The sequence below is a fragment of the Schistocerca serialis genome, chromosome 2 (genome assembly GCF_023864345.2).
Source record: "Schistocerca serialis cubense isolate TAMUIC-IGC-003099 chromosome 2, iqSchSeri2.2, whole genome shotgun sequence".
Lineage (NCBI taxonomy): Eukaryota > Metazoa > Arthropoda > Insecta > Orthoptera > Acrididae > Schistocerca > Schistocerca serialis.
The window spans coordinates 812480576-812499371 of NC_064639.1; positions in this window are offsets into that span (position 1 = coordinate 812480576).

The following is an 18796-nucleotide window of genomic DNA, read 5'->3' on the forward strand; positions in this document are numbered from 1 at the left end:
TTGCTTATCCTCACCAACAGATGGTAGCACTTTAATACATTCATACTTTGATCTATCTATTTTGTGTTGCTCATCTTGTGTCATAATGTTATTTCCATGACTAAAATGTCTTCAAAATACGTCATCAACATAAAAATGCAAGGTTCATTTCAAGTGTCGCTGTGTTATTTTTTACTCGTTCGTACTACAGTTTGTAAGCACAATGAACCGTATAAACAGTTATTTTCATATTTAAATATTGTGTCTATGACTTACTAAAACACAGTCGGATCACTTGTAGGCTTCTTTACCTAAACTCCTTCGCCCCCCCTCCCTCCCACCCCCACCCCCCCCGTATGCCTTCGCTCTCTATAGTGCAGTTTTCCGTGAGTGTCCAGTGTTGTGCGTATCCTTTTTAAGTGTTGCGAATAGCCAGCATATTGTCGCTAGGTGTGTTTTTAAACCCTTGCGAACAGTAACCAGGCTGTTGCCGCGTTTGTTTTTTTTTAATTGTGCCTGTCTATTTACTATGTGTTTTAATCAGCGTCACCCACCCTTTGTTTTTATATTTTCTTAGCAAACTTTTGGCCACCTTTCTGTTTTTAACAGTCATCGTTTTATCTCCTGTTTTTACTGTTATGATATCTCCTAATTCTGTTTTTAACTTTTCTGTACTGCAGAGCGGCGTATTATGCTGATGCTCCCACCCCTTTGTGAGAGAGGGGGAATCTAAATCCAATAAATAAATAAATAAAAACTTGTAGGCACTATTCAAATAAGTTTTAGCTTAGTCGGCAAGCATAATTCGATGTCTGTATCATGCATGAATTTCATCAACATAGAGGGTTCTAAAAGGTACGTTATATCTTTTGTGTTATACCACTTGACTTAACTTAGAGAACAAAGTGAAGTTTGTCTAATGCACCACCTTTGATTATTTTACGTGTAATATTCTTGTGACACAATATCTATTCGACATTCCATTACAGTCGATACCTCTTCCAACACCATAAACTGTCTCAGTAGATTCTGTTACTCTTGTCTTCAAATCACACACCGTTGCCTTGTCATCAGTTTTGATTTGCTGTATGGAAACAGATGACGCTTTCGGAGTACCCGGCGCGCTATCGTACGAGGGATTAGCAATTCTTTTGATGTCTTACAAACAGGCTTCTGCAGTGAATGCTAAAATAACATGTCGAATTCTCTCCGTATCTTCCTCACTTCTCAATGGCCTGCCTACATGGTGCTTCAGATCCACAGTCTCGTTCCCGTTACGTTCATGTGCCATTTTTGTATTGTTTCCCGTATCATGTTCTGAAAAATCTCTGAACTCGGATACCTCGATTTCCGTTAAAAAAAAAAAAAAACCGCACATAGTGTCTTTTGCTGTGCAGACTCCATTTTTCGATTCACTGATGGTGCTGCTACCACAGTGCAAAACCAAAGAAAAAGTTATCATGCTTCGCCTCCTGGAAAGGTAAAACATTTATAATTTACATTACACAAAAGACTTTTTGAGGTTGTGCATCAGACAAATTTTACTTTTTTTCTGAGTTAAATAACAAGTGGTGTTACGTGACAATGAAGCTGTGAGATATATTTTGAGGCATTCTGTACGTAAAAACTGGTGCTATAACATTGTGGAGCACACGTAAGTGCTACGGCTGATCTAGTGCGCAGCTTAATGTTCAGTTGCCCCTGAGAATCACGAAAGTAAGGACTATTATTCTCACATGGAAGATTTGTCTCTCAAATAGATATCAAAGTCACATGTCATGTACTTCTAGCCATGACAACTACTGCCACAGATTGGACAGTATTTTAAGTGTGTTGATTCAGTTCTTCTCAATACATTGCAGTGGACTCTATCTTGCAGTGGTATTTGCTGTTGTCTCCATCCTATCACGCAGTAGGCTCTTCCTCCCCATCCTTTCGAATGTAGCATGGAGGACCAATTTAGGAATTCTATAGTGCTTTAAAAACCCGAGTGCGACGTGAAATTCGCGATTATTAGCCATCTCCAACATCTAACCATGACAATTACTACTATTATGGATTGGATCGTGGTTTAAGTGTGTTATGTTTAGTACTTCTCACATAGGTAATAGATGAGGGTTACTATACTTTCAACTACCTAGTTTCGGCTACTTTTCCAGGTCACCCAACTATCCTCTGCTCCGCTAGAACACCTTGCCCTGCCTAAAATTTATAAATAGTCTCCTATGTATGATGATCCATATGAGTCTTTTGCATGGATGTAGCGCAAAGCATCAGAAATTGGATAGTAGGATGTCCTGGAAAAGAAGTGGAAACCAGCTAGTCTAAAGTGTAACAACTCTAGTTAGTTATCTCCTTCAGACTGCAATACCTGTATGTAGTTTGCAAATGCACCACAGTGTAGCAGCAAAGCCCTCACTCTTCTTCCCATCCCCATATGATGTGGAGTCTTCCTATTTTCTCAATAAGAAACACCATCGTAACTGCTTGTGCTGTCTATTCCACTACTTGGTGTTGCAGAAGAAGGCTTCACTTGGCGCTGACCTTACACATTCGACACGGTTGGCGGAGCTTTGACGACATATTCCTATATCCACCACGAGGTCAAAACATGGCCTTGTTGCATTAACTCTGCTGGACCTGTTTCTCCAAAGGGTGCAGACGGTCTTACATATGGCGCTCTCCGACTTCCGATCAGTTCCGACTTGAATTGGAATGATCGCGTCAACAAAGCTGCAGGGAGGGCGCGGCATGGACTGAGGAACAGTTGCAAACTGCACAGTCACTGTCTAAAACCACATTGGAGGTTTGCTGTACAGGGTCTTCAGCAGACGGGTTTGAAAAAGGTGACTAGTTTCGAGATATGAGAGTGCTATGGCTATGATTCACCAATGGCTTGATCATTAAAAAGCATCTCTATAGCATCCAATGTAAGTATGTTGTTGAACAGAGACACTTGATTCCAAATCAGAGACAGCATTTCTGCCAGAAAGCGTAACACTGTAGACCTGAAAAGCCAGTGTATTGGTCATAGAATTTTGTGCGTTTCTTACGACTTCAATCTAGGGTTTATTTTTAAGTAATTCCTTACATAACATACCATCTACTTATGTGATCATTCTAAGACAACCATCATCCTCCTTTGTCCATAACCCCGTGCATATATCATTCCAAGCATGCGTGTCAATTTTTACCTCTCTATCTACATTATTCCGTGCTTTATTAAGTTTTCAAATTTGTATTGACTTCTTGACCACCCGGTACATACCATGAGTAATGTCAATGGTTTTCCTTGAGTGGTCAGAATCAAGAAAACGATCGATTTAGTTACTTCTTTTTAATGTATTTTACAAGACCTGCATCTTTCCAAATAGCAGAGAACGATGAGCCAGAGAGATCTAACCCCTGAAAACTGAGTTTAATAAACAAACAATATACCCTCTGCTATGTAATTAAGTTTCCTGTCATGAGTTCCCCCCTCTCCTGTACATACCCACCAATTTCCAGGTGGAAGAGAGGAGGGAGAGAGCTGAGGGATTTCACAAAGGGGAGGGATTAATATTAAAGTAACTCAATCCTGGAAGTGTACTTGTATTGGCAAGGGGGAGGGGGGAGGATTGTAGGTTTTCAGAGGGGTGTGGGGGGAGGAGGTGGAGGGGGAAACTGTTGGGGTTTCTCAGAAGGGCTGATTATCCCCAGGGGGTCATAAATCTCAAGTGGTCACAGTCGACATATCTGAACAACAGGCTGAAGAGAGGGGGAGGGTCACATATCAATCAAGTTTGCTTCTGAATGTATGCTTCCCACACTAGTAAAATGCTCCAGTACCGCTGTTGACCCACTACTGAGGGGGAGGAGAAGATTATGAGATGGACATACAGTGGAAGGGGAGGGGGCAGGAAGAAGATTAGGACCTATACGTAATTCCCTTATGTATTTAGCAATTGCAAAGCACTGGCAGATTCGCTAGTAACCAACATATTGGGGCTGGGATCCACATTTGTTCTTAGAAAAGTTTTGCGTTTTATATTCTGGTTTCTGCAGTCACAAAGTTTTAATTTTTCATGCAATCCGAAACGGCTTCCACCACACTTAGGCATAACAACATGAAACGAAAGAGAACATTTTTCAGTATCTGCCCTAATGCTACCACTGTGACTACCCACTGTTCATCAAAGTTGGCGAAATTGAAAGCAAGTATAGTGTTTGGCGGGGCACTCCCGTATTCTGATAATTGTACGCTATGGAGCCCAGTTCTAAGGAGAATGTCAACAAACAGTTAGCTTCCAGTTTCGAGTAAATGGATAGCGATACCAGAGGTATGCCTCCCAATCGACATAGAGTTAGCACGACAGGTCGCAAGGGTTGCGAAGTGATTTTTCAGCAGTAAGAACATCTGGCAGAGCAACCCTGATTGTTCGCTAAGTAGAAACACTACAGAGACAGAAAGTCGTGTCGTCACCCATCGTATGGAAAGCATGTGGTGCATTACCAATGTAACAGGTTCTGGGACTACAGAGATATAGTTCAATCAACACAATGTGAAGATATTCACAGTTCTACTGAGTGATCAGTCACATTTATTAGAGCACAAAAAGGACATAGATTCGTCATTAGCTCCATAACATCATTCGATCGACTACTCCATCTGCCATCTACGGCGTCACGGTGTCTACGGTGTTCTGCAAAGTAAGAAGATAAAAAGGAAATATCTACTATGACTCGTATTCTCCTTTCTTTCTTATGCACTCTGAAAGAGCGCTTTAGAGCTTGGTCTGACAACTTCATTCTCTTCCGCTTTTCCTAAAATATCTTATAAATTCTGATGAACTGTCTAACACTACGTTGAACAGTAGTGGGAAGGGATAATCTGCTTTTCGAACATCTGTACGTACTTCAAAATGTTGAGACATTTCGCCAAGAAATTTCGCTACAGTAGTATGATTCGAAAAGTATAAAAGTAAAACGGCGGGTTTGTTATACTCATTGGTTCAAAGCCGACATCAGAAGAACAGTTCACTATGTCATTTTTGCCAGTAAAGTTATCTAGATCGCTTAATATTTTCTGCCATCATCAGGTCAAAGCTCAGAGTTTAATATCAGCAGATCTGACGATGGGAGTAGCCGTATATTAAGCTGTGTAGACGAATTTTTGTACCGAATTTACTTCCCTTATTTACTATTCACTGTATGAGTCTGATGAAATATTGTGCAGTTCACGTTTCCCTTCTCCCTCCTTGTGCATGTATTCAGAATTCAGAACTCGGCTGAAATATAAATACGCTTGCGCATCGAGATCAAACGTAATTCAGTGGTTCTATCTCCTTTGATACAAAAGCAAATTCAATTTGCAGGCGGATCTGAGTCAATATCTGGAAATTGAGAGCGGGAGTGGAGAATGGGTGCCGCTTAAGAAACTCCTATTGCATGGCGGTAGAGTTAAAACGAATGACACGTGTTTCATCCTCTGTATGTCCGAATGGAATTAGCGCCCTCATTTTTCATGGTCGTCCTCAGCAGATATGCGAGATACGTAGTTGCAAAAGTAAATGAATAAAATCTGAAGACTATACTTTACAGAAATAATAACAGTAGGATAAAATGCTGGTGTTCTTAAAATGAATTTTGCACCTAAATGATTAATTGCATTTAAGTTTTCATGTTACTTGTAATTTAATTCTGAAAATTTGTCGTAGCAGAAAGTCAGTTTATACTCTGTGTAATGGAGAGAAGAATAAAGGAGTGTAAACGTTTCATATGGTATGGTGGAAATATGCATACAGATTGGAAAACAGTGAATAAGCAGACAAGAAATACACAAGATCTATAGTGCTGTGTCTTCCTCAGCTCCTTCCTGACTCGCGTTGCGCTCTACCAGACCTGCAGCTTCTGAGTTTGGTACACAACGTAAATTACATATTAAATGGTAGAATTGGCTCTGAGCACTATGGGACTCAACTGCTGAGGTCATTAGTCCCCTAGAACTTAGAACTAGTTAAACCTAACTAACCTAAGGACATCACAAACATCCATGCCCGAGGCAGGATTCGAACCCGCGACCGTAGCAGTCTTGCGGTTCCAGACTGCAGCGCCTTTAACCGCACGGCCACTTCGGCCGACCAAATGGTAGAATTCCTGGTAGTGTTGGTAACATTAACAGGGAAAGAAATATAAATGAATACGTGAAAGAGAAACACGGAACCGACGATTTGGCTTTGTTTTTTATTTGTGTGTTTGTTTTACACATAATTAGAACTGTGAATCATTCAGTGTTAGTCCACTGTATATTTTACATCCTCACATAATATAAATTGTAATCTGTAAGTATCAAAAACTAGGTGATATCGTAATTTCTGCGCTTTTATGTAACCAAAGCAATTGCTTTTGATGCAAGCACAGTGTACATCCACAAACATTATAAGTATGTATGATTATAATGAGGAATGTTCTATTGGGTCCAAAATAACTACAATAATTATATATATACGGTATATATAATTATTGTTGTTAAATTTTCATGTTACTTTTAATTTAATTGTGAAAATATGTCGTCGCAGAAACTAAGCTTAAACTCTGTGTAATGGAAAGAAGGATAAAAGAGTGTCAGCGTTTGATAGGGTAAGGTTGAAATATGCATACAGATTAGACGATTTTCTTAAACAACTTTCACATTTATGAGTTATAACAAGGAACTCTTGCCTTTGATCATAATGAAGAATATTCTATTGAGTCCAAAATAACAACAATTATATATATATATATATATATATATATATATATATATATATATGTATGTATATGTATACATAACTTGTTGTTATTTTGGACTCAATAGTTCTTTATTCTCTTCAAGGCAAGAGTTCCTTGTTATAACTCATAAATGTGAAAGTTGTTTAAGAATAACAGAATCATGTTGTGTATAATTTCGACGAAATACTGAGGCGTTGTTTGATATACTGTGGTTCTGCGTTTTTTTTATTACATAACCTTATTGCTGAGAAAAATTCGGTTTCTAGTGCTGTATGATAAATCCGTATTGTTTCCCTTATTTTTATTACAACATCCCTCTGTTTCATGTTACAAATTAACAATTTTCAAATAAATCCAGAATTAAATGTCGACAGCTTGAATTTTCCCTGAATATTGTTTATTTTTAAGTAACAGATAGAAGAATAACTATGCAGAACAAAAAGGTTTCGTAGGTTACTTAGCCTTTTATATATGTTGATGTTCTCTCTAGTTGGTTCACCGCTTCCAGATTTAAGGGCAGTCTAATAAGCCACGGATCACATACATAAAGAAAGATGTTGTTCTGAAGTGACGCCCAGTAGATATGCAGCACACCTAACATACAAGGAACATTGGTACAATCCCGACAGACCAAAGTTACTAGCTACGCTTATGATAGGCTACAGAAGACTACAGTAATTACACAACTCTGTTCCTAGCTGTCTTTTCTCGGACGTGTGAATATCCTTTTTTTCCTTTTCTTAAATATTACCTACTCCAAGTATCACAAAATACTGTGTGAATCATCACATGTAACTAAGTGTGACGAGGATTAGCATTTATTGATTCCAGAAACAGCTGAAAATCTCTCAAGTGTCTCGTCGAGCGTCAGCGTTGAGGTACCATGACGATTAGATGAGTGTTACACTGACATTGTTCTGGCAATCTGTCGAGATTGTGCGAGTGGCCCTATATGTATTCAGGTTGGGCGGCCGCCCCCTCCATCTTGTTGTGGGCACCAGGCTATTGATGGAACACTTTGTTCATGTGTTTCAGCTCCGTTGAGAGCCTTCAGACGTAATACATTAAGCGCCCTCTTTCTATCAGAGTCTATGTTTCTGCGCAGGATGATTCGCAACATCCAGTTACAGATCTGTGTGGCTCTCCTTCCTGTAAACTGTTTGTCCTAAAGTACCTCAATGAAAGGTGGACGACCATTTTCTTCTGGTTTCATATTGTATTTAATGTTACGAGAAATGTTTAAGAAATACAGAGACTCATTCGTTACTTGACTGCCATGCTCCCACATCACGAATTCGCACCAGCTGCCCAACACTACAATGGCAGATATTCCAACAACAATGCAAACCAGCCACAGACTGCACACAGCACATACAGAGCGCTACGTGGCGTTACCAATATAAAAACTTAAACAGCCTACTTACATAGCCCCCATGCTCCCCACAAAAAATTTTACAAATTGTTTTGGGCAGTGGCCAATAATGATTTGATAAAATTTTTCATAATTATAATTACAATAACAAAGAAATCAAATGCACACACTTATTGATACAATGTTGGTCAAAAGCTTAAATTTTCTCACAGTCTATAAAGACAGTCCTGATCGTTCATCACAGTAACATTGTAGTGTTTTCCTCAAAGTCTGAGCAGTAAAAGAAAATGCACACGGAAGTAGTGGATTTCCATGCAATCTTGAAGAAGTAGTGTTGTCCTTCCAACGGAAAGAGAGTGCTGACTCTTGACATGCAAACAGGTATTGGTCCACAACAGAGCAAACCCACAGCAGAGTCAGTCGAAGTTTTGAAGAACACTGGTAGTCAGGTCATCACAGAGTAGACCCACTGTAGTCCTGGTAGAGATTACGGTATTGGTGGGCAACCAGGGGTGCAGACCCACTGTAGTCCTGGTAGAGATTGTGGTATTGGTGGGCCATCAAAGATGCAGACCCACTGTAGTCATTGTAGAGACGGCCAGCAGCCATCTGTTGCAACTGTGCAGGTGCACAATGACCATCGAAGAGTCTTGTGGACAATATAGCAAGTCCATAAACCACCGCTTGTGCACTCACAAAGTTTTTGAAATTGTCCTTAGAACCAGCAATGCTGTTATCCAGTCCCTTGCTGAATTATTAACACACGTGCAAACACTAACAGTCCCTACTTCTTACATATTGTCCATATACTATGACCAACAGAAACGTGTGCAGTGAAATGTAACTTACAAGTTACTTAATTTGATGAACTGGTGTCAATTACAATTTTATAACATAAGAATACAATAACAAAGGTACAAAATACATCATTAAAAACATAATAATACTGGTAACATTTGTAGTAATAGGGGCTTTACAAAAGAATAGAAATAAACATATACATCAGTGTTACAGGAATTATGACATAAGTAAATACATAAAAGATCAGAATAATTATTGAAACATCAACTTCACACATGAGCATTAAAACAAAACAGAATATATAATGTCTAAACATCAGAAAAATTCTACAACGCAAATCTTATTAGCTAAACACACAAAGAAAGGAAAAAACACAAATATACAAGAGTACACAAACACAAAGGGGGATAACACAATGGAAAGAACAGGGTTCGTTTTCAGTGTAACATTTGGTACTGCAGTATTTTGCGAACAAAACCTTTTTTGTTCTTGGAGATCTCCCTTCGTTCATCATTATTCCCAAGAAGTCCTATCTATACCTCTTTTCTGTATTCTAACCATATTTCTTTCAAAATAATTATGGCTCATTGTACAATACTCATTTTGGCCCAAATCGTTTTCATAGAACTTCTCAATGCATTTCTTCCAATTTATCACAACTCGTTCTCACATATAGCCTACCCCATCTTAAGCTAACTTAAATCTACTGAGCTCAGATGCTAAACTAAGGGACAAGGCAATGCAGCAGCACAAAACAATTAACAGAAACAACAATGATAAAAAATACAAATTGGCAAAGTAAGCAACAATATTACAACTAATATAAGGCAATGAGCAGCAAACAAGAAAAATAAATCAGTAGTAAACTGGCTTAGCAGAGTAACACAAAGTCAAATTCAGCAACACTATGCCTGGCAAACAGCAGCAGCGAATGAAATAACTTATATCTAAACATGACATAGCTCAAGCGGAAAAAATATTACACTAAAGACAACAATGCAGACAAGGGAAATGTACAGGGTGATTCAAAAAGAATACCACAACTTTAAAAATGTGTATTTAATGAAAGAAACATAATATAACCTTCTGTTATACATCATTACAAAGAGTATTTAAAAAGGTTTTTTTTCACTCAAAAACAAGTTCAGAGATGTTTTTTTGGCCCCCTCCAGACACTCAAGCAATATCAACCCAATACTCCAACTCGTTCCACACTCTCTGTAGCATATCAGGCGTAACAGTTTGGATAGCTGCTGTTATTTCTCGTTTCAAATCATCAATGGGGTGGCTGGGAGAGGTGGCCAAAACACCATATCCTTAACATACCCCCAAAAGAAAAAATCGCAGGGGGTAAGATCAGGGCTTCTTGGAGGCCAGTGATGAAGTGCTCTGTCACAGGCTGCCTGGCGGCCGATCCATCGCCTCGGGTAGTTGACGTTCAGGTAGTTACGGACAGATAAGTGCCAATATGGTGGCGCTCCATCCTGCTGAAATATGAATTGTTGTGCTTCTTGTTCGAGCTGAGGGAACAGCCAATTCTCTAACATCTCCAGATACTGTAGTCCAGTTACAGTAGCACCTTCGAAGAAAAGGGACCAAAAACTTTATTGGCTGAAATGGCACAGAAAACGTTCACCTTAGGCGAGTCACGTTCATACTGAGTTGTTTCCCATGGATTCTCAGTGCCCCATATACAGACATTGTGACGGTTGACTTCCCCGTTAGTGTGGAAAGTTGCTTCATCACTAAACAAAAGATTCATCTGTTTCCATTTGAGCAAGGATAGAATCACAGAAATCGATTCTTTTAATCTTATCAGCTGTAGACAGTGCTTGAACCAATTTCAGACAATAAGGTTTCATAACTAACCTTTTTCGTAGGACTCTCCATACAGTCGATTGTGGAATTCGCAGCTCTCTGCTAGCTCTGCAAGTCGATTTTCCTGGGCTGCGAACAAATGCTTGCTGGATGCGTGCTACATTTTCATCACTCGTTCTCGGCCGTCCAGAACTTTTCCCTTTGCACAAACACCCATTCTCTGTAAACTGTTTATACCAACGTTTAATACACCACCTATCAGGAGGTTTAACACCATACCTCGTTCGAAATGCACGCTGAACAACTGTCGTCGATTCACTTCTGCCGTACTCAATAACAAAAAAAGCTTTCTGTTGAGCAGTCGCCATCTTAGCATCAACTGACGCTGACGCCTAGTCAACAGCGCCTCAAGCGAACAAATGTACAACTAAATGAAACTTTATAGCTCCCTTAATTCGCCGACAGATAGTGCTTAGCTCTGCCTTTTGTCGTTGCAGAGTTTTAAATTCCTAAAGTTGTGGTATTCTTTTTAAATCACCCTGTATATTCGCATCGTAATGTCTATGTAATTAAAGTGGTGCACCACAACTTATTCTACAAAAGAAATTACCAAGTACTTGAAAAGAAAATTCTGTATGCAATTCCTGTGAAGGGAAATGCCTTTTTATGCTCCTTGGTTTTTTTTTAATAAATCGTAAAATTATTTTCTGGATCTGTAGGCATAAAATATTTATATTAGTACATCTATTAAATTTTATTTTAACCAATGCTGCTGCAACTAGAAAGTTGATATTAAACAAAATGAGCAAACTCTCAACTAGAAAGACAATAAATGTAAAATGTTTCTCATCATTTCATTAGGCATTTTAGTAAATATCATAAATTAAGAGCTCCACAGTATAATCATATGTTTTCAAGTTTGGGCGTGTTGTATTTGCGATGCTTTCTACAAAGGAATGTCAATAGTGAGGATAATGGCTTCTTTTTTTTTTCCACCTGTGCCTCTGAAACGGCACACACTAATGGCTTTTTCTCCAGGCATCTGACACAGCTGGGTACCCACGACGCATTACATGCACGTGGTCACTTAACTTTCTTACGGAAATATTTATGACAGCAGTTTCCGTTACAGTGACAGTCTCATATAGAAATATTTCACAGGTCAACAATTTGCGTTACAAATCTGTACAAACAAAATCCTATTGATATAACAGAGTCCAAAAAAAATTTTCGGCGGCATTCTAATACATTCACGCATTTACATACATTTCATAACTTTTAAAGTATGATTATTGGTTTCCAACAACCTTTTTAACAAACCAGAGTCCCTAACCACTACTCATTATTCCTTACCTTATTCGTCGACACTTCTTCAATATTTCATCATAACAGATACGTAGCATACTCAAATAACTCATATAGCATCAGCTCATTGATCATAAACATACTGCAACAGCATAATACACATAGTCATCGAAGTAATAACATCATAACACCTCAGTCAACTCTCAAAATCGTCATAGCTTCCTCCAATAATTTCAGAACCTAAAAAAAAATTCTCTGCTCATGTCAAAAGTGTCATCTGCCTCAAACGTACTGTAAAAATCATGCTCCCTTACCAAATACATCATTCAAAGCTCTCATAGTATCACAATGGTTCCAAAAAAATATCAACAGTTCACAAAGTACAGACAAAATACAATTTCATAAGTGTGAAGTTACCCAACTGTGTAATTGCGTAAACATGTGTCACTGATGTAGTAAAAAAAATGTTTATCTCTCAGTTAAATGATCAGATAGCTGAGTAATTCGTGTGTTAGACATATATGGTACCGATGTGTAAAGTTGTATAAGCAAATACCATATTAGCTAGGGCTCCTTGTGCTTGCCAAACACATGGTACACAAAGTAGGCGTGTACCCCCCTGAGGATTAATGTAATTATACCCTCAGGTGTTACAGATTACAGCAATGGAATGAAATGTACCACGGAAAACCCTTGTATCATTGTACTTCAAATATCTGAAAAAAATAAATGTTTTAAGTGCGAAATTAATCACTCAAATACGTGTACTGTAGCGCTAAACTGTGCGTCATGTTGTAAGATAATCTCTGTGGAAGTCTCGTAGTTATCGTCCTCCGAAAGCTAAGTTCTGCAAAAGTCAATGTACTTACCTCATGATAAACAAAAGTGAAATGCTTTGTGTATAGATATCGTAGTTTTTACGCTTATTGTCGTGATGAAGAAAGTACTGTACTGTAACGTATTGTTGTGCTATGGAAAAGGCTGTCTCATTGTAGCTATACCACAAAAGTTACTACTAAAACATGTTTTACTTTCCAAAATAAAACAGAAAACCGTGCAGATATAAAACAGAACCACTGCAAAAGCAACATTGTAAATTGTCACTCATTAGTGGCGTCGTGATAAAATCGTGTAGCTGTCACATAAACTAACCAGTGTGTCATCTGGTATCTCACTGAAAGTACTTTAAATCCAGAATGTATTTTCAAGTAAACCAAAATGTTGTATTAAAATCTCATTAGCAGTACTGGTAAATGTTCTAAGTATGTGAGCCTTATAGTCGTTACGTAATCGTGGAACTAACAAGCAAGAATGTACAAATAACAACACTGTGTCGCCTGCTCACTGCTTCATAATTTCTGTTTAAATAAATTCTCTTGGTTCTTGACTGGATATTTAACTTCAAACATTGTTGCATGTTAACAGGTTCTAAGTCTGACGAAGTGTATTAGAAATGTGAAGTGAAAATTTTTATGGCAAAGACAAAGTTAAAAAGCAGATTATCTTTCAATAAACGGTTTTACATGTGAAATGTGGTGTAAACCTTTACTATTCCTAGTACGCAGAGTTTCAACTTCAACGCAATTATCATGTGGTATACGTCGGATTCTGTAAGGTCCATTGTAAACTAGAAAGAATTTGTGACTCAAGTGTTTCTTCTTATGTGACAATGAAAGAGCTTTAATGAGAGCTTTCTGACCAATATATAATTTCTTTGCATTTGCTTTACCGTGTAGTTTTCTCCTTTTGTCTGCTGCAGATTTTATATTTATAATAGCCAAATCAATTATGTCTTTGTGTCGAAGTTTACGTGTATTCGGGAAAGGTACAAGCTCTCTGGTTTTGTTCGGTTGTTCTTCATTCTTTAGTACAAGAGTGGGTGGTAAAGCAGTGGAGTCGTGAGGCATTTCATTCAGCACGTTTTGAAATAAGTGTAAATATCTGTCCCAATGCTGATGCTTTCTGTGACAATAAAGTCTGCAAAGCTTATTGATTTCTTTCATAATCCATTCAGACGGGTTACAATGTGGTGAGTACAATGAAATAAAAACAGGTTTGATTTTATGATTCCGAAGCATGCATGACCAAACAGCAGATCTGAATTGCGGTCCGTTATCTGAAATGACTTTACTAACGTGTCCAACTTCATGTAAGAAATTTTTAACAAAGGCGTTGGATACAGACCGTCCAGTGGCTTTACGTAACGGAGTGAAAGAAACAAATTTTGAAGTAAGTTCAACAGCGACTAGAACGTACGAAAATCCATTAGATGTTCTGACAAGCGATCCCAAGAGATCAACAGCAGCACATTCTTTTAATTGAGAAGGAATAATAGGAAACAACGGAGCGTGATGTGAGACAGTAGATGGTTTCGCCTTTTGACAAAGTTTACAAACAGACAAGACTCTTCGAATTCTCTTTTCCATATTGTTAAAATAACAAGTCGTTCGAAAAATATGATAACATTTTCGTGGACCAAAATGTGCGTAGCTGAAATGAATGTACCAAATGAGCTTATTAACAAAATCGTCTGGAATGCAAAGTACCCATAGCCTGTCATCAACAGTGCAGCGTTTGAAGAGTATGTTGTTTCTAACCAGGTAATAATGCCAAATCTGTGTGTGTGTCTTTTCATGCCATTTGCTCTTGATGTCTTTCCACATCGGATCTTTATCTTGTTCATGAGCAATGTCCTTTAAAGATGTGGTGATGAAGTTTTCAAAGGCGACTTTCTGAATGTAAAGAATACTGAAATTTTTCTCGAGGTTGCCTTCTCTGTTACTTTTCTCAAGCCCAGCCGGTGCGCGTGACAGTGCGTCCGCAACAATGTTCTCCTTGCCGGGCATGTAGACTATTGTGAAGCGGAATTCTTGCAGAAACAATGCTCAACGTTTTAACCTGTCATGATTTAATTTTGAAGACATAAGAAATTGTAATGCACGATGATCACTGTATACTTTTACGTGCTTACCAGAAAGAAAGAAACGGAATTTGTTAAATGCCCAAACGATAGCTAAAGCTTCTAATTCAGTAGCGGAATAATTTTTTTCAGATTTTGTTAGCACTCGACTAGCAAAAGCAATGGTTTTCTGAACAGTAGTGTCATTTTCTATGGCTTCTTCAAATAAATGGGCACCAAGACCGACTTTAGAAGAATCCGTGCTAAGGGAGAAATCTTGTGACAGATCTGGATGAGCTAGTATTGGCGCGTTAAGTAGCGATTCTTTCAAAGAATTGAATTCCAACTGTGCTTGTTCGTCCCAGTTCCAAATAGTATTTTTTCCAGTGAGAGAACAAAGTTTTGGTGTAACTAGAATTTGCATATTCAGAAAACGACGGTAAAAATTTACAAGACCTAGAAAACTGCGGACTTGTTTCTTTGTGGATGGAACTGGAATGGCTCTTACTGCTTCTGCCTTTTCAGGATCCGGCTGAATACCTTCAGAAGAAATAATATGTCCCAAAAACTTCACCTTTGTCCTACCAAATTCAGACTTTTCCAAGTTAACTGTAATTCCAGATCCTGAAAAAATATGTAACACGCTGTTGAGGGTGCGATTGTGTTGTTCCCATGAGGCTTCTGCTATCAGAATATCGTCCACATACAAGGTGATGTGACGTTTTAAGAACTCAGGTAATATGGAATTTAGCCCGCAAATGAATGCTGCCGAAGAAATGTTCAAACCAAAAGGAAGTTTCCGAAACTGATAACAAACGCCGAAACAAAGGAAAGCTGTGTATTTTCTACGTTCTGGATGAAGTTCGATCTGATAGAAGCTGGATCTGAGATCAATAGAAGACAACACTTTTACACCATTAAAATTTTGAAGAAGTTCTTCCATCGTTTCCGGCCTGTCTGTTTCAGGAATGATGACAGTATTGATTTGTCTCGAATCTAAGGCAAGTCTGATCGATCCATTTTTCTTCTCAACAACATGTAATGGATTGTTGTATGAGCTTACTGCAGGCTCAATAATGCCCTCATTAAGCATAGATTGTATTTCTGTTCTAACACGGTCCCTATGATGTGCCGGAGTTACGTATGGTCTAACACAAAATTTAGTATGCTCACGACCACGAAATTGGTATTGAAATCCCTTGATTGTTCCTGTTTTGTGAGTAAAAACTGTGGAATGTGCTTGTAAAATCTCAAAAAGGTCTTGCTTATCAGTGTCATTACAATTCTCAATTGTTCGATTTTTATTCTGAAGTAACTCATTAGTATAAAATATGTCGCCGATATCATCCCTGTCAGTACTTGCAGAGTGATTGTTAGTGTCTAGTTCCGTAGAAAATTCCGAACTGTTGTCTAACAGAAGGTAAAGCCGATTAATTTCCTCGTCGGGGTTTGAGAGCCAATCTTCAAATTTCAAAGCTATTGACTTACCTTCTTTCTCTAAACTTATTTCAGCATCGTGAAAGTTTAAGACTGCTTTGTATTCATTCAAAAAGTCTACTCCCAATATAATTTCCGTCGACAGTAATGGAACAATGAGAAAGTTCATAGAGAAGCTGTGGCTTTGACAAAAGAATTCTAAGTTGGTTTGTTGGCGTACATCTACACTTTTTCCAAAGATTGCAACTCGTAATTTAATCTTACGTAACGGAAGTGTGGGGCAATCGTTCGACTTGTTACATTTGCTAAAGGCTGTTTCACTAATTACTGAAATGGGACTGCCAGAGTCAAGTACTGCCGTAAATTTAACATCATTTACTGTAATGTGAATCACAGAATATGCAATGTTGTTATGTTTTACGTCGTGTTCCTGGAGTAAGATGTCCCTAATGTCTTCCATTTTTACGTAATTACTAGCTATGGCAGCTGTGTCGTCAGTTTCATACGTACGTTTCGTGGCTGCCAGCGGTATGATTCGTTGCCAATTGTCTCTTTGTTGGCGCGCGTCGTTATTGGGATTTGGAGACCTAACTTCTACAAATTCACCTTGTCGAGAGGGCCCTGCTCTGTTTGAATCCCGCCAGTTCTGATGAAATTCACGTCTGTCGTTATGATTATATCGTCTGTCGTCATGTCGGTAGTTCCTGTAGTTTCTTTCTTGTCGGTCATGTGGTGGAGAATTTCTCCCTGAATCGTAACTGCGCGCTGGACCATTGCTTCTAAAGTTATTCTGTCTCCCTTGATAATAATTATTTTGGTTCCCATATTGTCTGTTTCTATGGTAATCTCTGTCATATTCATTACTACGGAAATGCGATCTTTCTCTGTAACTGTTATTACTCTGCCAGTGGTTGTCATATGGGTGGCGTCTGTTTTGGTCATGATTTGCGTTGTAAGAATAGACTTGTCGTGTCCAGTTATTGTTTCTGTCGTCACGGAATTGTGACGGATGTGACCTGTAATTGTTGTGTTCCTGTTTTCGCGTTCCGCGATTATCAGTGTCAATTTCTAATTCTTGTAAGAGTCCCTGAAAAGCTTCAATGTCGTCTTTGCAACATCCTGCCAAAATAATAAGCAGTAAATGTTCAGGTAATTTGATTAAGCAAATGCGGATGAGTTCTGAGGGGCTGTATGGGTTTGACAGGTACTGATTTTTGTGCAACGTGTCTTCAAAATATTTCATAAGACTGGAAAATTCAGATTGTTCGAAACGTTTCATCATTATGATGCTATGTTTTACTCGGTCTTGTGTGGCTTGAGGCCAATATGCTGAGAGGAAGGCATGGTAAAACACTCCTTCACTGTGGCAATCATGAATGACCGACCGCATTCTTACAGCTGGTTCATTCTCTAAGTAGCCACACATAAATTCTAATCTGTGTTCTAATGACCAGTTGGGAGGAAAACAATGAGAGAATTGATGAAGCCACGCTTGTTGATGAATGTCGTTGACAGAATTCTTAAATGTTTTGAATTTACGTGTAGTAATGAACAGCTTATAGTCAAAATCATCATGTCGGCGAGTCGCATGTCGGTCATTATTACGTCGTTTCGGCGGTTCCATCTCAAAATTCGGTGTGCCTTGCCAATTTCTTTCATAATTTCCGAAGTGTCCTGTGTTATTATTTTGTGGTTGTTCCGTGTTTCTAAGTCCCTCTTCCCGTATTGGAGCGCGAGTGGCCTCTGAAATACGTAATTCTTGTATTACGTGAGTCAGCTGATCTTGTACTTCCCGGATTTCTCTTTGGTGTTGCGTATTAATTTGATTCTGATTTTGTTTGAATTTCCTAATTTGTTCGCACTCTTCTGTGTCATTAAAGACTACCGGTTTTGTGTCATTCAGATTATCATCTACCTTCGTAGATAAGTTGGTGAACTGATCCGAAAGTTCGGCTACTTTCTCCGATAGTGAACACATTTCCTCAGTGTGTTTTTCTGAACCAAGTTTCAGAGTGTCCATTTGTGTTGAAATCGAATCTACTGTCTCCTTTAAGTTTTCTTGAGTTTTTGCAAGTTTCGTAACCGAATCGGTAGATGCAACTGAGTCAATTTTAGCCCACAAGGTCTCATGATTTTCGTGAACAATGGTTTGCAGTTCTTTTATGGTTGCTTCGTGATTCTGTAATGCATTTTCATGCCGCGAAAAAATAGGTTGAAAATGCTCACAAATTTGTGTTTTACGTCGTTACAGATTTTTTGACATTTCTATTCGATTTTATGTAACTCAGTAGTTAAATCTTCACGTGTTTGTTCAAGCGTGGTGTGAAGATTTTGTTCCATTGCGTCTAACTGTTGCTGTGTTTGTCTCTGGTGTTGTTCCATGTGTCTAACTTTTGAAGCTTTTGCTGTGTTTGTCTCTGGTGTTGTTCCATTGT